At 38.4% G+C, this 21,697-nt stretch overlaps 1 long non-coding RNA gene across 2 annotated transcripts in view; it reads left to right on the plus strand.

The window, feature by feature from the left end:
* Positions 1 to 21,697, plus strand: part of LOC129210939 (uncharacterized) — a 447,576-nt gene that overhangs the window by 418,743 nt on the left and 7,136 nt on the right. The gene's annotated exons all lie outside the window — the stretch shown is intronic.

Genomic DNA, 21,697 nt, shown 5'->3' on the forward strand with positions numbered 1-21,697 from the left:
TCTAGTGAAAATATAACCTAGCAAATATCCTTGACCAGGTTTAACCTTCAGCCACAACAGTGACTGAATATTCAGAAACCCCTCTGCTATTGCAAACTGCTGAGGACAGGCATGCCTTACATGATGAGTATAATTTTGTACCCTTGATAAATCCTTTCAGAAGTGCTTTCCTTAAAATCATTGTTTATATCCTACCTTGAATGGGCCTGAGGCTGTGACCTTCTGTTCAGAATCTTTTCTGGAAGAAATTAGAGACTGAAAAATCTAGGTTTGATGAAAAGATGTAGAGCTGAGTCACTTCAGCGAACTGATAGCACTCATGCTTAACAGTCATGTCCCCTGGCATCATATCAGCTTTAGTCAAGTTGGTGTGGGGAGAAGGGGAAGAACCCTTTGGGAGGACGAGTTTTGTAGTTACGTGAACCAGCAGCTATACTTCTGATATCTTAGATATCAGTTTTCAGCTTAGTGGAGCTGAAAGTTTTGGGGTTTTTTTTTTACAGCTTTCCACTCTATGTAGCTTCTTCCTAAGTCATAAAATCTGAGGTACTGTGATATTTAGCCTACTCATGTCCATATAGAGAGCTTATATCTGCACTATCCAATATAAAGGTGGATTTGCATGCCTCCTATTTAAGAAGACACTTGAGGATCCCCACAATAAGGGAGTATAAGAAGAATCATCCGTCGTGTTACTGCTTGAGAAGGTGTAATGCATTTCTTTCCTACATCCAGACATCTTTAAATGCTGATTATGTCTGATTGTCAGCGTGGCCTGTTGTAGCCACAGGTATTGGATCATAATTGAGAACATCCATCAGGTGTCTCTGAATTCTAGCACAGTACTACACCTGATCAAAATTAAAACTGGTAAAAAAAGAAAAATGTGATGGAGATGTTTCCCACTGGAAAGTGCAGATTTAAGTTTACTGGAGCATTTCAGAGTAATCTGTTTGCTTTATCAATATTTTTAATGGTAATAGCAAATCATAGCTTTAAAAACAATGTAAGTAATTTAATTTTTAGTTTGTGTAATAGAATATAATCAATTAAAAGCAAGATCAAAGCAATAATGAAATGAAAAGCATTATTGAGATGAACTGTTTCTACAAAATTATTTGACTTTTCTCTAAAACATTCTTCTAGAATATTTTAATTCTTGGGACCATCGATGTTTTTGACCTTTTTCAGATTCAACAAGAAAGGAAATTTCATAATAGTGATAGATATTTTGCAGAAATTGTACAGTTAAGATCTATGGTAAAGAGCTTTGTTAATATATTTTGAATGACAGTGAAAATTGTGGTGGAAATATCACAAAAAGAGTGAAGCTTTTCAGCACAGTTTGTGATTTTTATGAGTGGCTGCTTTGGGACCAGCTCACTTTCTATAGAGATTTAGCAGCTCTAAGGATGGATGTAAGGTTAGACAGAGGAATCACAGGACTAAGCCAGAGGCAGAAGCAGGAACTGAAGTCAGGGGCTGAACAGGCAGGAGTGGGAGTACAAGATGGATGCAAGAACTAATGCACAGGTGAATTGCAGCTTGAGCAGAAGGCAAGAACGGAGGTGGATTTGAATAGGTTTGTTCCTGTGTGGTGTCAGGAGGTGGGCGCTGCGGGAGCTTCCATGGCAAGAGCCATTATTCTGGCTCCTGCAATCACGACATCCAGCAACAGCAGGAGACAGTCTCTGAATGAACCTGTGTTGACTCCCATCATAGGAGAGTGTCCTTTTTTAGCAAATGTCCTTACATTAAAAGCTACTATGATAGACATGAAATAAATTAAAGGAATTAAGAGGCAGAGTTCCTAGGTTGGGCTACTCTTGATCTTGGAAAGGAAACGGACAAGTTCCTATTCCAGTAGCAGAATGCACTGGAAATAAATTTTAAATAATACTGTAGCAAATAGCAATGAAAAAAAAAAAAAAGTCCTGTAAGGTCACCTGCACTAAAACCCACTATCATAAAAAAAATGTGTTCCACATTTGTGAATAGTAACTCTGTGAAAAGTTTTGCTTTCCTATTCAGAAAAAGCAAGCAACAAGGAAAAGAATGATTCAAAACAACTGCATCCTTACAATTACTTGCAAAACAGTAAAGGATAATCTCAAGACTATTCATTTTGATGATTTTGCCTCTTTGCTAGATTCAGCTGGTTTAAACAAACTCAGGAAAAGGCAGTCATTAATATAAGTTCCTTGTTGATTTTTATGATATTTCTCCCAACGTGCTTGGGTAGTATTGCTAAAATAAACTGTACTTTCAGAAGGTGTCTGATCTCTTCTCCACACTCATCACAGAGCTCCAGAAGGAAAAATTACAGTACGTTTTACTTCAAATCCAATAACATATGTAACTTTGTAATCCACATTGAACTATTTTTACTAGCTAATATAGACACTTCCACCTAGCAACATAGCCAGGAGACCATGGGATTAACACAATTTGGAAAAAAAAGATCTGAACAGCTGGAAAGGGGAAACAGATCCTCACCCCAGGAGAGACTGTGGGACAAGAACTGATTTTTCAGGGACAGTGGAGAGAGGAAGAGAGTTATGCAGTGGCTGTGGCAATTTTCTTTTTTTTTTTTTTTTTTCAAAAAAAAACATTGCTGCATTTCAGTCTCTGTAAAGCAGAAGACTTTTTCAAAGTAGTTGCCGAAACTTTAATCTTGATTTGATTGTGCCTAGGTTTCTTTTATTTGTGAATATTCCAACATCCAGCCTTTGATGTTACCTTTGAGCACAGCCTTATCAGGTCCTGAAAATAGCTTCACAGATGAATTTTTTTTCTATTGTATTAGCCTGGTTTGAAAAGAACCTAATTGACCTGTTGTAATAATAGGTTTGACTTTAAAGTTTGATCCCAGCTTACAAGGGTTTGCATGTCTTGGTTCTGTCTTTTGAACACTTAATCAAGAGACATTTTTCAGCTTCTAAAAGGCTTTTAGCTCATCCACATGTATGGACAGTACCTAATGGACCCTTCCCATTTATTCACTAGTCTCCACAATTGTGAAATGTGATTCTTTTATGTTTTACAACTTCAAAATGCTTTCTATTTTTAGGCCAAAATGAAAAATCCATTTGTCTTATTTAGCTTTTTAAATATTTATTTTATGGTATTTTACATTCTTCGTGCTTTTGCCCTGGGGCATTTGTACAAAACATGCTTTAAAACATGCACAGGCTTGATTTGATTTTTGAGGCTGGCAACAGGAGTCAGGTTTCACTCCTTCTGAAACTGCAGGAAAATGATGGGGCCTTATTAAAGGGACTATTGCATTTACCTGGCAAGGAAAAGGTAAATGATATTGAAAAGAATGACCATGACAGGACTTTAAAAAGAATGGGCTGGATTCTTTTCTGGATCTCTACTGGGTCTGCCAGGTAAGAATCTGGCCCAATATTTTTTCTGTAGTCTGTAACTTGTGTGAGCCATGAAAAGTCAAGCCAACAGCATTTGTTGTCCATACAACTTACTGCCTCAATGGAGAAATATGATGATTTATTACTGCAAGGCAGAAATAGATTCTGTATTTGCAATGTCTCTCCCATTTCCACTCTATAGGCCAGCGTAATAGAACATGTCAGGTCAAAGGAGGGAAATTTTCTTTCCGGAGGAAGGCACTGATTCAACTGTTAAAGCCCAATTCTGCAGGTTGCACTCAAGTGCAGTGGTTCCTGCTCACTTAAACAGGCCTATTGATGAGAACTGGAGCTCTGCACTTTACAGACACTAAGCCGGATCTGAACAACCTGACTCCATGTTTATGCAGTCAAAATTCTCACATCAGTTAATGGGAATTGTGTGAGAACAAGAATTAGTAAAAAGTGAGGATGGCAGGATTTGGACCTGTACCAAACGCCTAGGAGAAGGCTGTGCTTCCTGCCCTCTCAGTTAGAAGTTGGGTGTTGTGAAACAGCCAGTAATGCCAAGACAGTTGGCAAGTGAGCAAGACAGAAATAATAGAATTAAAGGGGAGAAGGATTTTTTGCAATTAAAATTGCATGTACTGGCATTTCTACTATGTGGCAGAGATCCTGCACATTTTACTCCTGAGTAACAAAGAACAGAGCTGTGTATGTCACCATGGAAATGTAAATGGAGCTCCTTTGACAGAGAAATGTATGCCATTCCTTTTTGCTCAAATGAACTGTTAGTAGTGGGATGCAAGAGGAGAATGGGATGTCTGTTACAGAAAAGACATGAAAATGCAATTGTAGTACCTTATTCTCCATTCTGTTATATTTTATTAGGAGTTTAAAAAATACAAGGGGGGGGGGGGAAAGAGTGATTTTTTTTCCTAATTAATTAATACAGTATTTATAGCAGGCAGGATAAAATAGCAATGATCAAACGTGGCAAAGAGCGCAAAGGGGAAAGTATAGAGTTGTACGCTATGCTGCTTCTAGGTGGGCTATCTACCTGCTTATTTAAAAAAAAAAAAAAAAAAAGGCTGGCTATTTATGAATGAAAGGAAATTTGAAAAGGAATGGCCTGCTGTGTTACAACATTATGAAGTTAATTGGAGACATTTTTGTTTCATTTTTATGATCAACAGATGTTTGATGATTTCTGTTCTAATTCTGTCTGCGTCATTCTCTTCTTTCTTGGGGCATGGGTATGTGTAAAGTACAAGGGAAAAAAGATGAGCAGCAACCTATATTGGGAGGTCAAGAACTCATAACTTATCTAGTATTCTGAAGATACCTACTTAGATTTTTGCTATGTGCCACTTGGAACAGATAACTAGGTAAATAACATCAAATATTTTCTGTTTTCTGTGTTGTTGCTTCAACATATGCTTGGGCTTGATTCCACCAAATTCTTCTGAGTTCAACTCCCACAATGACTGTAAGAAGTGAGTCTCTAGTTCATATGTTTGGATATTTGAACTAGAAATGTTTTGGGAGATAAGCAAGGGAGATGGAGTTGCCAAGCTGGTTGCTCTAGAGTCAAAGCATAAAGGCAAAGAAAACAGAGAAAGATTTAAATCCAAACTCTTTATTTACTTTTTTACTCCCTCTGGAATCATGTTTTATAACTGTCATAAGATGAAATAACTTTAAACTCTACAGCAAGCCAATAAACTTTACAGTATCCTGTTTTCCTCTTAGGAATAAGGCCTTGGACAAGGTTTCTGCAGCTCAGAAAGGAAAAACTTTAATGGTATCTATTGTTCACTTAATTTTGCTTATTTTAATTTCTTTCAAACAGAAACCACCCAGTAGCTTCTTTAACCCATCTTCCTGATTGAAGTTAATTCATTCAGAGTAGCAATGATGCCCCACTCAGCTGACGTTTTTAATATGGAATCTTAAATATTCTCAGGGAAGTTTGTCATCAAGATATAGGGTGCTTATCATAAGTTACAGAAGAGATTTTTGAGCAAAGTTAATTGACCGATTAATGGCAATCACAAGCAACCTGAAGATTTTCTAATAACAGAAAAGGTCAGTAAATTAGTAATCACTTCTGAAAGATAACCATAAAGAGTGCCTAGTGACTAAATTGGCTTATTAAAATATGCTCAGGAGTGACCATTACCATACTCTTTATACATTATGAATTAAATTTCAATTTATTTTTTTTTTTAATTTGGAAGAAATTTATGTTTACGAAAATCAGGGAAAATGTAGTGCATTCGAACATAATGATAATCACATCATTTGTGTAGATTTTTTTTTCCCCCTGGAGTACGCTAAGCTGATGCTCTTTGTTTCCTTGGTACTAAAATGCAACTGGTTTTGAAATGAAAGTGACAGCAGTAGCAACACTTCACAGTAATTTGGGACAGAATGTACCCAGCTGACAGCGCAGGATCAGTTTAAGGAGACAGAATATTGTATGGCCAGAGTGAAAACAGTGTTGGGGAAAGGACCGTGGTAGATTGTGTCATCACTTTTCACAAGGTATCTATTTTTCCTTTAAAAATTAATGTTTTCTTTAAAGGTTGGCACTTCACATCTAGTATAATAGTCCTTTAGGATAACTTTAAGGTAGTTGTTTCCCAAGTACCTTCTGAAGGATCCACTACTACTCTCTCCTTTCTGACCACCATGTCTCACAGCCTAGATTTTGTTTTGATTCCTGCTAAATAATAGGATATCACTTGATGTGATAAGAGACTGCAGCTTCCCCTTCTATCTAGGTTCTACTTTGTACTCCTTGCTGTTGTCCTTTGGGCTTGTCTTGATGGAGAAGTTACATGAGGTTGGCTTGTCATGAAATGTTTAACTATATAGAAACTGCAGTACCATGCTATCTTCTTATATTGGCTTCAGCACATTGCTTGCCAATCAGTGCAAAGTTCTGCGCTGAGCTTAATATTCTGGGAAATGTTTCATGATACAAGTTTTTCTGGTCTGCTCCATATTCTGTTTTTCAGGGGTGACTCTGTTGGGTTTTTTCCCTACAGCATATTGTGATATGCTTATGGGGAAGAATAGAAATTCTGGAATGAGACAGAATCAAACAAACAAGTGATTTCCCTCACAAAATCCAGTAGTAGTTAGGAGGTGGGTTTTGACCTGGTATCTGGTAGCTGAAAGAAGTCCTGTGACCATGATGATTTCATGACCAGGTGGATTTGCTGTTGCAGCTTTGTAGGGATGAGGATGCTATGGGGGTGTGGTTATAACAGGAGAAGGAAGAGCAAGTAAGTAAATTTGAAGAGATACATTTGCAGGCCTTTATATGGAACAGTTATAATCAGCTGCTTTTAGAGTAAGTACACCCCAGTTATACTGGCATCCCAAGGGAGCTGCTTTGCCTTGCATTGTGCATGCCAAAATAAAGTATGCTCTTCATCTCAAGTTCTTTTTTATGACACCTACAGTTCAGCATAAAGCACACTACAAAATTAATAGCATTCTGCAGTAATTGTTCTCAACCCAAGGGGTTCAAACAACCCTGGATGCATATAACACCTTAAAATCTCTGTGCTGTTTGAAATGTCTCTGTAGCCTAATTTGGCTACTTAGCTCATAAAACCCCATCTTAACCCAAAACTGAACGAAATGAATAAATGAAACTGATAGCCAGTTTTAACATTGCTTTTCCTGTATCTGTGGCTGCAATAAACATGTTTTCTTTGCAATATAGTTGAATTTTTCACCCATCTGCCCCCACCGTGTGCTGAGTTTTGCAGTAGGAAGTAGAAGAGAGCTGGCATGCATTCAGGAATAGGGCAACAGGCTTGGGAAACAACTCAAGAAGAGGGATGTATAAGCAACAAGTGTGCCTTCTACTTCTAGGATTTGTTACTGCAAGGACATAAAACTTCACAGCATTAGGTTTATGGCACTTTTATGCTATCGCGAGTGACTGGAGAATGAGAGGATTAAAAGACAACAGGCAGAAGGAGAGCTGTAGCTTCTAACTCTTCCCAAAATGGTAATGAAGAGCTGGATACAGAAAAATGCGATTTACATTCCTCCCTGTGCAGTTGATAAGATAATGCAGTTCATTATATTTAATAATAGATCTCCTTCTGTTCCCTAGACTTTTACATGAGGATTTGGTGAACTGCGGCAATCCGCTTCAGCACGCCGAGTTTTCCGCCTGGAGGCGGGGGGCGCCGGCCGGGCCGCGGGCACCGCGGGAGCTGTCCAGGGGCTCGCGGGTGCTGGCCATCCCTCTGCAGGGAGGCGGCAGGGCCGGGTGGGAAACACGCGGGTAGGGACTTATTTCGTTCGTTGCTAACAGTATACAGTAAAAGTTTCTAATACGTCTTGCTGTGGCCTGCTGAAGGAGAGTTTTAGCACAGTTCTTCTTGTCTTCAGCTCTTTTTTTGCCAAAGCTTTTCTGCTTTGGCTCACCACTGAGGTCAGATTTGGATGTCTGATTTTCATTCCTTTTTTACTGAATCTCGTAGGTGCCCTCACTCTCTGGAAAGGACTGATTGTGCAGTTCGCCAAAGAGATAAATTAAACCTAGGGCCTCTAGTGCACACAGAAGCACCTGAAAAACACCAGTTTTAAAGGGGACATGACACTGGTTATATGAACTCAGTTCTGCCTGGAGTCTAAAAAGAACTTCTGGCTATCTAACAGCCTCTGAGGAGAGACAAGAAAATGAATCCATATGAGCCCAGAAATTGCTGTGGGTGCATAGATGCACGGATTTGTGATATAATACAGTGAGAAGACCATCAAAATAAAGTAGGAATGTGTTTTTTTGCTGCCTAGAACAGAGAGATGTTAAATGGTGTTTCTCCTGTTCCAGAAGGATTACTCGCATAGAAATAATATGCCAAAAATAGGGCTTAGGTTGAAAGGATTTTAAGGGTACCAAGGAAAAATCCATCCCCAGCTTTAGGTGAAATAAACCAGTAGTTTCGACATAGTTCCTGGACATTGATGTCATATCACAAACATAAATGGAATTTATACTAGTTGCATTTCAGCTGTCAGATTCACTAGGGAAAAAGTCACTCCCAAACTTAGTTAAGTGCCTGATCCAAAGTGGAGAGCTCTACTGAACCAGTGTGCGCATGGCGTGCAGGTCCCTATGGGCAATCTCACGCTACAGACTTTGACTGTGAATTTGCTCTGCATATAAAGAAAAATGGAGCTTTCAAGGCTGTCAGTCAGGCACCATTCATGAGGAAAGACTTTATTTCAGAAAAGGAGAAAGGAACCTTCCCTGAAAAGACTGGTTTGGAGAGACAAAAAGAGCAGCGAATTTTGTGCATTGTCTGCTAAGCAAGGATATAATAAATGAATCAATGCCATGGCTTTCTGTTAATTGTGGGGAAGGCATCATTATGAGATGAGTCTTAGCAAGGTTTGTGGATTTTTGAAAGTTAATTCCAGTAATGATGATATTCAAAAGAGATAGCAAGATCATTCCCTATATTTCAAAACAGCATTTTCAGCTAAATCTCAGTCTAGGCAGAGCAGGAAAAGGACACAGAGATGAAGAAGAAAATACAGAAATGGAAGAACTCAAGCTAACTCAAAATATGAAAGCTGTCTCTATCAATTTTGATAACAGGGCTCACGCAGACCTCTAAAGTCTCACAGCAAAAAGCAGTAGCATGAAATATATGAGGGTCCAGAACAGTAATGTCCTGGAGAAAAACTGTACAGCAGATTTTTCTAGTGAGCACTGAAGAAAAATTCTAACAGAATCTTTCTAATTTTCTAAAGATTACAGGTTTTGCCATGTTGGTAAACTGGACTTTCAGGACACCTGCTCTGTGTAGAATAGTTGCTATTGTTATTATTGTTGTTGTAATATTATAAATTGTTGTTGTAATAATAAGAAGAAGGAGAAAGGAGGAGAACAGCAGCAGCAGCAACAACAACAACAAACCTGAATTAGTAGTGCTGCTGAAGGTAGACCGAAAAGTTATACTATAATGAATAGAATTTTACTGGATGTTTTCTAGAACATCAGAAAAAAATCATGGATCAGATAAAAATTTCAATTTTCAAAACATCATGTTGCTTCAAAAATAGAGCACAAGTAATTTTCTCTTTGATCTGTTCTCCGATGGGGAATTCCCTACATATGTTGTCTGCCCATCAGCAGGATAAGATGCGGTACAGCACACAGCTCATTTCCCAACTTGTTCTTTCTTAGTACCAGAAACGTAATGTTGGGCACTAGGTTTGCAGGTGTAGACACATCTGTGAAAGACAACCTATTCTACATTTGGAAAGCTAGAAAATTCTCAGTGAAGTAGACAGCTAGAGAGCTTTTCATAGAATAATTATATGAAAAGGTTCCAATTCACCGAATCTTTTTTCCCATATGCGTGAACATCTGGAATAAGGAAGAGCTTTCTCTATGTGTACATATGTAACTAGACAAAATATTATACTGACTTCTGCCTACTAGAAATTGGTATCTCATTTGTTCTATTTAAATTCTCAAGGGATACACTACAGTCAAGAGCTGACAGATACCAAGGATCTACAAACATTTGTGGAGAAGAGCTGAACAAATGCTTAAAAATAATGAAACAAAGAAGTAAGACAGAAGTAAGAATAAACTCGGGACAGTTATATTGTTCAAATGAAGCAAGGTTGAGACACATGGCATTGGTAATATCCTGGTATGCCAGTGAGACACAATACACTGATTCTGTTCTGACTTACATCTGTATATATCTGAGATAATTTATAGCAATCGTTGAAGAATTCTAGATGTGCTTTTTGAGTAAGTTAGACAAGTATTTTCTGTGCTAATCACACTATAAAATTCTAAACCTTCCTATTACAAGTTATTAAAACCCCTCATATTTTTATAGTGCTATTCACAGACAGATGCTAAAGTTGCTACCTTTCACAGGTTTTCAAACTAATTTTCCTGTATAAAAAGGCTAGTGTACTGATTCACAGAGAATCACTAATAAAATAAAAAATACAGCACAGTATTCTTTTTTTGGTACCAGAACTGCATAGCAGTGCTCTTCACAAGAAGGTATTCTTATCTGATAAAAGATTCCACGGCTAAATTCATTCATAAATGAAGATTAAACAATTTTCTTGTATCTCTACTTCTTTCTGGAAGGATCATGGCAGCACTAATGAAGGTTAAGTAGACTGAGGAATGATTTGTAGAATATCTGTGGGAGATCTCAGATACTTGTAGCTTATAGAAAAAGCATTGTAGCACCTACCACATCATCTGTCATGTCAGGTGAAAAAAATCTTTTTTCAATTCTCCAGGCATTTCAAATATAATTATTCTAAATACAATGGGTGAAGAATCCTATTAGTTACAAGTCAAGTGTCCAAACCCATTCTTTTCTCTCCTTATGTTTATTATATTTGGCCGGTTTTTCACCATCACTTTTTAAAGGTACAATTTTGTTGAGTCCTATGTTGCAATAGTAATTGAAACTGGAGCCATAAGAACATGTAAGGCACACAGTGCCCCAAGTCAGACGGCTCTGCATGAGCAGACAGCATGCAAGGAGCCGTCCTCTGCTAAATGCGTGATCCAGGCCCAGTCTGCATCCTTTGGTGTTAAGATCAAGGCAGTGCTAGGACTCTCTTAGCAGACAAAGGAAAGTAAAAAGTTTTGACTTGTCCCTGTACCCATTCATGGACTTGTCCAAACATGGAACTGAGGAAGGGCATGTTGTGGATTGTAAAAGGATTTCAATAGATTTGGAGTCATCCTGTGAGAATTTATGGGACTGGGCATGTTGACCTTACTACAGACTGTATGATGAGTACAGTTAGCTTAGTAGTGAAATGTCTGCAATACCCACAGGAAGGAAATGAATAGCTCATGAGAGCCATCTCTTTGCAAAGACTTGAGTTGAAGGGTGATATCAAAACTATTAATTTTTCTATTTTTGCTGTGGCTGTGAACCTACAAAACTTGTTTTGTCCCATAATGGAAAAATCCCATGACAGACACTAACAAAAGCCTTGACTGTGGATGAAGGAAAGAGATTTACTTATTGCAGAAAAACAGCTATCAGGGAACCAGACTAAAACATGAGACTTGTTTGAATGTGCCTGAAGAAGTTAACCTTGCCTATGTTGCCATCAAGCTGGCAAGGCATAAGTACACTAGGCAAGCACGCATAATGCTTGCCAGACTCAGGAATCTGTGATTATACGCTTTATTTGCACTGCTAATGTATATTGCGTTTTGTTGTTTAAATTAATTTTCTGACCAGTATACACATCTCCCAAATGGGAGAATGCCACAAGTGCTTTAATTCAGGTGGATAGTGTGCACAGTTGTATGCAGGGTTTGACAGTTTCTCAGCAGTTCTGACATTTCTTCCCCAAAGAGACAAAAGGTCTGACAGCTGGGGATGAATGCAATCTGAAAACTCAGAAAGGAAGCATGTCCAGCTAACTGCATATCCATAATAGAGATGCATCTATTTTACGAGCTCTCTGTAGTGTGTGTCCAGACCTCATCCTGAGTGCTTATCTCCAAGCCCTAAATGGGGGAGGGAGGGCTAGTTGTGTTATACATGAGATTTTCATTAAATTAAAGAAAAGCCAATGTTTCTTTTGTCAAGAGCAGGAGTACTTCAACTCTAGAAATTATGGGCCCAAACTTCTAAGAGACTGACTGATGTCTATTCTTTTCACTGTTGGAAAGAAAGTCACAGACACCATACCAGTATCAACTGTTAGGTCAATTTGTGAAGGAAGACACACAAAACCAGTCAAAAAGGGCAGTCCAGCAAATTAAAATCACTGATGCCAAAACAAAATCCTTCAAGCTCAGATGCTAGGCAAAATAGTCACATTGGAAGGCAACATACCATAGCACTCATGCTACCTAACAGACAATTCAAGAGGAATCATATTAAAAACAGGAAAGAGATGCGTAGCAGAAAATAGAAATGTAGCAAAATATGAAAAAATGAAAGCCATATAGCACTACAACAAGAGTGAGAGTTTTAAACGCCAGTGCAGTCTCAGTGCTAACATATGGCTGTGAGAGCTGGAGCTACCCAAAGTGTAAAATCAGACACCCTAAAAAGCAAATGTCTATAAAAGATTCTGATTCTGGATAAATATACTTTTAACCAACATGAAGAGATGAGAAATCAAAATCACCAGCCAGCAGCTTATCTCCATCGGTAGATGCACAGTGTGCACTTCAGATGCCAGGACACAGACACTCACCCAGAGCTGTCAAATGCAAACTGACCAGTGTCACAAAAAAGAGGCCGTGCAAGAAAAGCCTTTGGAAAACCCATTAGCAAGCAGGATGCATTAGCAAGACACTCACAACTCTGTAGGGCACTTGGAAACAGCAGCAAATGGCAGAAGCAGAGAAGACTATTGCTGACCCATTCACTTACATTGGCAAGGAGGTATTAAGCCAGAGAATACAATCATTAAGAGCTACCACATCCTTAGGTCAAAATAGCAAATTTCTCAGTTAATTCCATTGAACAGAATCCTCTGCTAAAACTGAATGGCACTTGCAGCTAATTAAAGCAATCTAATAACGTCTGCATCATTTGTATAATTATTTTCTACAGAGAACAGAACTTGTCAGAAACCTCGAGATGCTTTAATAGTATACAGGAGGTTAGCAGATAAGGGCCGTGGGTTCAGTGTGTCCCCGTTTACTTGGTACATGTATCGTGAAATGCATTGCTCCTCATAGCTATGAGAGACTAGCAATCTATATGAAAAATACCAAATATGACCTTCCCTTTTCACTGTTTTGAAAGTTGGCAGGATAAGAGGACTCTGCTTAGTTCCTGCATGTTTCGGGAGAGAGAATGCCCGTCCTCCACTTGGAGAGCTCTGCTCTCATCATGGCTTCTGCAGGGCTGGCTCTTGGGGAAGCTGTGGCAGTCGGGTGGTGTATAGAGAAGACTGCTGCCTGCAGCAGGATGGATGCTATACCTACTACAGGTTTGGACACCTGGTCCCAGGTTACAGAGAGGATACATAGGCTGTAATCACAAAAGACAGCACTTTCTTTGAATTTGAGTGCCCTTCATCTCTGTACTCCAATGCATTTCCAGTTTCTTCTTTAGATGTACAGAAAGGTATCGGTACAAGGCTCAGTTGCTTTTAGAAGCCATGCTAACCAATTCTGCTTTGGAAGAATTTATTCTGTGAAGTAAATAAATAATTAAACCTGACAAACGTGTTTTTCAAAACTCTGAGGAGCTGCACATCGCCTGCTGGCACTTCTGAGTTTAGAGTGCTGCATATCGAATTGTTTCTGCTCTCCTGTATTTTGCTTCCCTTTCAAAAGCTTTTTCTACTGCAATTTGTAAAACATCTTGTGGGCAATCCTTCTGCTTGCAGCCTTGCCTGTCACATTGCTTTTCCTTCACAAATAGTATAAGGAAATAGAGAATGACTGTCTGGGATGATATAGGTTCTTTTGTTGCTATTACATATGGACAGACTTGTGTTGTAAACTGGTTACCACCTGTTTTCTTCTGAAAATGGAAAAGTAGTTTTCTTCATTCTTACAAAATACATGAAACATCTAATTAATTTTGTTCATATCCACTCATTTACATAATAAATCCTCATAAGATCACATCCCGAAATCTTAGTCAAAATTCTCAGTAATCCATTAAGACTTTGTGTGTGCTTAAAATTAGTATTTTCATTATTTGGAAAGTGGGGGGTTAGTGTCACATCGTGATTGTAAATCCAAGAAATTCTGCAAAGTATTCACACTCAGTTTTGGAGTGACATCACTATTGTATCACTGTGTATGTCCTCTGAGATCAAGTCTCCCAGAACATTTGCTTCTCAAATCTTATGACTTGAATGTTTGGTACCACTGTGTTGTTCCCCTTGCAGATGGGTTGGGCAGGATTGCTTCTAGTCCTTATACATGGTTTTCTTCCAGGGAATTTGGAGTCTGACAAAGGTTGCCCTGTAGAGACCGGGAGGGTGCACTCAACCTCTGGCTCTGCAAAATCAGTGGGATCTGTTGTAGAGGGACTGACGGCTTGTTGATAACTTTTGAATTCTGGAGTTTTCATTCTTTCACTCTCTATCTCCTAACAATGCACAAAACATGAGTAAATAAATTTGCTTCCTTCTGCCCCGTCAAAATATTATAAACTCTTTCTCTAGTGTCTCAATAAATTATTTATCAAACTGAGAGCTATAAGGCATTTGTGCCACAAACACCATTCTTACTGCATTTATTCTTTGATCAGGGAAGTATCAAGTCAACAGCATTCCTATTTTGATTCCACTGGGACAATGAACAGAATGGCCCTGGCAAGTGATTTAGCCCCAAAAGAAGTTGAGGCTTAATTAGAATTGAATTCAAACATTTCAAACTTTCTGTCCTTTCTCAAATCCTTGGCTTTTCATTTAGTTCTGTCAGTCAGTACTTCATTAGGTATGTTCTATTTCCCAGCATCTTGTCATTTATAATAATAGAATACATGGTCATGAATCTGCCTAGAGGAGGTTTAAATAAATCTGTGTACATTTATAAATTCAGGTGAATGTGTAATTCGTAATGTCTTTCACAGTTACATGATAAATAATTGTCATCGACTTCCCTCATTTTTAATTTCAGCGACAAAAGACTTGTTGCCATACATTTGAATAGCAGAGTAACAAGGCACAGCAGAATACAGATGTTTGTTGTGTTTTGTGTTGGGTTTTTTTATGTTGGATATGGAATAAATTTTTACACCTTGCTAAAAGCATTTCTCCATGGATTTTTTAAGGGGAAACTGAATTCTAATTGTGTAAAATATGATGTTTAATTATTCTCTTTAGTCAGTGGCATGCTGGGAATATGAGTCTGAGGGGTGCCGGCCAGAGGAAAGCCTTGAGGAAAGCCTTGAATGGGTGAGCTTTTTCATGTCCAAGGAAACTGGGTGGTGTTGGGAGCAGAGAGGACTGGCTCTGTCATCATTTGCCTGGGGCTGATAACACAGGGAAGTGAGCATCCTCTGGGCAGTGGTCTCTGTTGTAGGTTCTTTGGACTTCAAATGGAACTGGCAGTGCTTCGCACCTTGAAGGACCAAAGAGTAGCCTATGAACTGGAAATCAGACAATTTAGTTAATAATTGGTCACAAAGAAAGTAAAAATATGGGAGAAAAGCAGTTTGGCAGTCAAGGCCAAACACAGAGAGATGGAGTTTAACTGTTTATAGGATCCTCTCTAGGGACTGTGATGGATTATAGAGGAGGCCATATGTGACTGTTAAATTGGCTTCAACAAACCAAAATTATCTGTAGCAAAATTTGATTTTCCATTGAAAATCTATTCTTTTATCTAAAGCACTCAATTTTATTTTCAGATAGAACAAGTGGAAAATAAACTGTCAGTTTTAGAACAGAAAGCTGATTTTTTCAGAGAGTAACTCCTTCCTACATTTTTTTCTGAAACTATTAGTCTCCAATTAAAAAGATTGTCAATAATTAAATATAATCTAACAATTATGCCAATTCTCTTGTTCGTTTAAATTCTGAGGTGGTGCAGTACTGACTGGGTTTGAGTCTTACAACTCTTAAAAAAACTGCTTTGCAAAGAGCAGATAAGATGAGTTTGGTTCTTGCCAAGTGTGGTGGGTTGACCTTGGCTGGAGGCCAGGTGCCCACCAGAGCCGCTCTCTCACTCCCCTCATTCACTAAACAGGGGAGAAAAGGCATAACGAAATGCTTGTAGGTCGAGATAAGGACAGGGAGAGATCACTCGCTAGTTATCGTCACGAGCAAAACAGACCGAACTTAGAGAGGGAATTCATCTAATTTATTACTAGGCAAAACAGAGTAGAGGAATGAGAAAATAAAATCAACTCTTAAAACACCTCCCCCCACCCCTCCCATCTTCCCGGGCTCAACTTCACTCCCGGCTTCAACCTTCCCCCGCCTCAGTGGCACAGGGGGATGGGGAATGGGGGTTACGGTCAGTTCATCTCACGGTGTTTCTGCCGCTTCTTCATCCTCAGGGGGAGGACGCCTCTCATCGTTCCCCTGCTCCAGCATGGAGTCCCTCTCACGGGGTGCAGACCTTCAGGAGCAAACTGCTCCAGCGTGGGCTTCCCACGGGCCGCAGCCTCCTTCAGGTGCCTCCACCTGCTCCGGTGTGGGGTCCTCCACGGGCTGCAGGTGGAATCGCTACACCCCCTCATCCTTCCTCCATGGGCTGCAGGGGGACAGCCTGCTTCACCATGGCCTTCACCACGGGCTGCAGGGGGATCTCTGCTCTGGCGCCTGGAGCTCCTCCTCCCCCTCCTTCTTCACTGACCTTGGTGTCTGCAGAGTTTCTTACATCTTCTCACTCCTCTCTCTGGCTGCAAAAGCTCGCCCTCTCTAAGTGTTTTTCTTCTTCTTAAATATGTTATCACAGAGGCGCTGATTGGCTTGGCCTTGGCCAGCAGCAGGCCCGTCTTAGAGCCGGCTGGCATTGGCTCTATCAGACACAGGGGGAGCTTCTAGCAGCTTCTCACAGAAGCCACCCCTGTAGCCCCCCCGCCACCAAAACCTTGCCACACAAACCCAACACACCAAGTGACTTCTGTTTTCATCAAATTTTACCCCTGTTGGGGGTAAAAGGGCCTGTGGTTTTTAGCTTTATTAGCTCTAGTGGCTAATTCCCTGAGTTTTCCAGCCCACCCACTCCCTCTCCTTCTATGAGATTCTACATCTCAACATTCATTGTAGTGAATTCGTATTATTAATATTCTAACAGCTCAAACAAAGAAATAGGGCCGTATTGTGACAGCTACCAAGACAGTATGTGTCCCAGAGCCATGATGGTCTAAACAGTTTATCTGAAGGAGAAGCACACATGTGAGAGTAGTTCAATGCCAGAGATGCTTGGTAGATCAGTCTGGCTTCACTCTCGAACAAATCAGTCTTGCTCACTGAGTCCCTCCATTCCTGCCAAGAGAATCTGCACAGATCGTGACTTTGGCAGCCATCTTCTGAATTGCCAAGAAAATTAGGAAATGGATGCTAACTAGGGTATTGGAGTGCAAGTAAAGGCCTTTAATATCCCATAATATGTAGCTACCCTAAAGTAATTCCAACAAGGTAACTGGTTAATTGCATATTTCTAACTAAATACTCGTGTAATTTTAAAGGAGTATTTTTCCCAAGGTGGTCATAAATTGCAAAGATAGATAGCATTAGGCAATTATCATTTTGAAAAATAGATGTTGTCACCATTAAAAGTGGGTACTTAGGACATATAATAGTAGTGTCACATTCATCACAGCATCTAAGAGACAGGATGCTTAAATGCAGTGAGAAGGCTGTTAATGCAGAAAGGTTTTAAAACTGCCATCAGATCTCTTGTAGTCAATACTGGTGCTTTACATAAAAATTGCCTGCACTGATGATAAGGTAACTTGTCTGAGCTCAAATCATTGGAGAACAATCAAATATGATAAATGATTGCCAGGTGCTGCCATTTTCAAAGCAGAGACACAAACTTAAGATAATGGAGCTAAGACAATTCACAGAAACTTCAAGAGGGTGACCCCTTCAAGCATTGTGTGATTCTTGATACTCAGTCAATGTAAATGATACCTGATTTTTATAGGCACTAACAGGTTTATTTTCAGTACATCCAAAAACATCTGTCTACATGCAGTAGACACAATCTATACTGAAAAACAGCATATCTAACTCATCCATAATTATTATTTAGAATAGCTACACTCATTACGGAAACTCCCATAAAATATTATCAGACCATCTGTACTGAGCAATTGCTGCTGCTGTTAACTTTGCTCATGGTTGAGGGTGCTCAGCACTGTTGCAAATGATGCCTTAGAGAAGTTCAAATTCAACACATTAGCAGAGTAGGCATTTAAAGTGAAGTATAATTTTGATTTTATAATACAAAATTGTTATGAGTGTTGTATACTTTTATATTCATGAAATTTCCATGAGCTCACATGCAGCAGGGTGAAAATATACCTAATTTTTACAAAAAGAAAGGAAACACCTGTTTGGGGACCAATTATGAACTTCATAGAACTATCAGTCCTAATTACTAAATAGCTACAGGATTCTCATTTAAGCAAAATCAACCATACTTGAAAACTAAACTTAGAATGTAAATGATGCAATCATTCATAATTCATTCTGCCACAGTACACAAAAGCAGAGCCTACAGTAGGCTGTTTTTAAATCTTTTGTGCAAATTAATACAGCCAATACTAGATTTTAAAAAGCTGTTAAGGAGAAATAGGTCTTTTAAGGGTACTATTTTTTATCCAGCATTTTAAAACCAATCTTAAGCTTGAATGCATCTACTTTAAAAGAAAGACTTCACAGAAAAGGCAATATTGTAAGCAGTCTGTCTTTGAGGAGAATGATCTGCCTTTGCTGCTCAACAGAAATATTAGTGGCTTATTAAAGAATGTTGTATTACCATTTGCAAGACCCATACTTACTTGTAACTGGTAAGTTAAATCTTAAATCTGGCAGTAGATAATATCTACTGGCCATACATTAGTGGAATCAATGATCCAAGGTAATCCGAGGATAATTTCTCAGGCAAGCTAACTGAGGGCAAGACCTCAAGATCTCAAATACAGCTACAGCTCTCTTGGGGAAGAAGAGAAGACTCTCAATATCAATCCTTGATTTAGAGGTCTCAGCCTTTTTGCAGGCTAGAATGACCACACAAATTAGTTGTCCAAGCTCAGGCTGAGGTTTGCTGCTGTTACTCTTATCAATGGAAACTCATTATAACAACTGAATATTCATGTTTACGTCAGGTTTATCTGAAATATTTTTTTGTGCTCAAATAAATACCACCCTATTCACGCATAAATATTAAACCCACAGAAAGGTGGTTACTTGGTACAATACATTCCAAAGCAACAATTCTATGTTTTATAGTGTTATTCACTTATCATGTCCAAAGTTTAGCTGGAGCTGGGAAGTTTAATGTGTATGGTATTTTTGTGTACCAGGACTAAATACTTTGTAAGCCACTATTAATCCTATGAGTAGCTTGGGAAAGAATTTGCAGTAAAAAATATATTAATCAAATTTAGTCCTTCTTTCTGTTTGCAAATTGCTCGAACAGATTGTGAGAGCTTCTTATTTGTTTGCCATCATTTATTCTTTATCAAATATTATGGTGAGGAAAACTGAATCTACTGATTGATTGCAAAGTGTTTGTTGATGTTATATATATAAATATAATGTACTCCTGTACATATAATACTTTCATATGCCATCTGTGTGATCCATCATTTCAGAAAATATTATTAAATTCCCTGTGTCTTAACCTTTTTTCAATACAAAATGTTGCACTTCTCCAAAATTGCTTTCCACAGACATTGCTAGCAATAAAACTGTTTTTCTTGTGGATTCTACACTAGGTAACCACTTGGAGTCTGTTTACCTCACAGTGACAGTGTCCAGTCTAGGGTCCATCTCATCCATGCTGGGCTGGCAGCCTCAGTGGTCCATATGTTTACAGCACTCACAAGGATGACTGGATGTATACTATCCTGAAAAATGTCTTTGACATTAAAGCTGATCTAGGACCTTGTGTTTACTCTTGTTTACTCCTGATTGTACAGCTTAAGTCTGGTAATATCACGTATTGCTTCCGTATTTTTAATTTGCACTGGTAAATCACATTAAATGGGGCCTTCTTGCAGATGGTCCCTGTACAAGTACATCTTTGGTTGAAGATAAATGGTAACAAAGGAAGTTCCAGACTGCAGCAAACCATAGATTTTTGTCCCTCCTGTCATATTGAATACCTATATATTCACTCAAGCTTTTACTTGAAGTGAGGTTCGGGAAGAGTTGAATTCCCTAGAGGGTGTGCTGAGATTTTTAATTTAACTCTGATTACTTCAACAAACACAATGCATTTGCATTTGCAGGGAAGGAAAAGCAAAGCTCAAATGAAACTTAATCCTATATTTTTAAAATCTGCAAATTATTTGAACTCTCTTACTGGTCACTTTGGATTTCATTAAAGAATAATGCCATAAAAAAAATAGCAAGCCACAGTATTCCTTCATGATTTAAAAATGTAACATTACAGATAATCGAATGTAATTGTCCAGAGGTTCAAGGAAGTGTTTCTACAGACAATAATTTATATAACAAGAAAGAAAACCCCATTGTCCATTTAGAAGGGTTAAAGGTGAGGAAGTGGGAATATAAACTATGCTATGCAATCAAATTCTTGACATAATTGCATTTGGTTTTGTGTTTTGTGTGCAAAACCCACATAAAATCTTGTGTTCTAAGAGTAGTATTTACTTTAAAGAAATCTTTCTGCACGTGTATTAGAAAACATGAAAGAAACTATGTAAAAGTTCAAGCATTCAGCACATTTAACCATTTATGAGTTGTTTATTAATATTTTATTAACTGTTGCTCAAAAGAACAGGAAAAATGCTGCTCACCAATTCAGAGAAAGTAAGTGATCTTTAGTTTAATGATTTAACATATAAGCTTTACGAAATTATGAAACGTGCTGGTTGCTGTGGTACACATACATTTCTCTGATGGAATAGATGGGAAAGTAACACAATACACCTTGCATTCTTTTGCATTAACATTATCATTCCTTTTGAATCCTTTTGATTCTGTCTGACTTTTTTCTCCTACAGACTTAATTTCCTATCTACACTTTCTTACTGGGTAGTATTCTTTGCTCATAGTAAAAATGCATCCAGCAATTGAATTGCCCCTTTTTGAAAGTGAACAACCTTTTGATGCACTTTTTTAAAGTATCTGTTGCATTTACAGCAGATGAACTGCGATAGATTTTGAAAGACTGTGAAAAAATATTGCTATTTCTGCCAGCAGGAAGTGTTTCATGAATGCAAAAACTGTACAGAAAACAGAGCTCAAATGTTTACCACCTTGTATACAATAAAATATATATCATAACCTCTCCCTAATTTCTGTCTTATTCTACGGGATATTCACTTTCATGAACCATTCATAATAATAATAACTAAAACAAATAGTGGTTGTTATTTTGACTGTGATTGTTTTAAAATGTCAGGTAAGTGTAACAGATTGTGCTGTTTGTGTAGACTGAAACAAGTTCTCAGTAAGGGCATACCACCTAAGTTACTGAAACACATCAAATGATTTGTGTGACTAGAAAACTAAAATCTGATTGTAATCTAAAATATATAAAGTTGGTAGAAAAAAAATCAGAGAGTATGGCATGTAATAGTAAGGACATTTAAATGTATAGACAACTCAGAAGAGAAGAACCTGGGAATGTTACAGATGAATGTGTTAGCTAG

Source organism: Grus americana, chromosome 10 (genome assembly GCF_028858705.1).
Source record: "Grus americana isolate bGruAme1 chromosome 10, bGruAme1.mat, whole genome shotgun sequence".
In the NCBI taxonomy this organism is placed as follows: Eukaryota; Metazoa; Chordata; class Aves; order Gruiformes; family Gruidae; genus Grus; species Grus americana.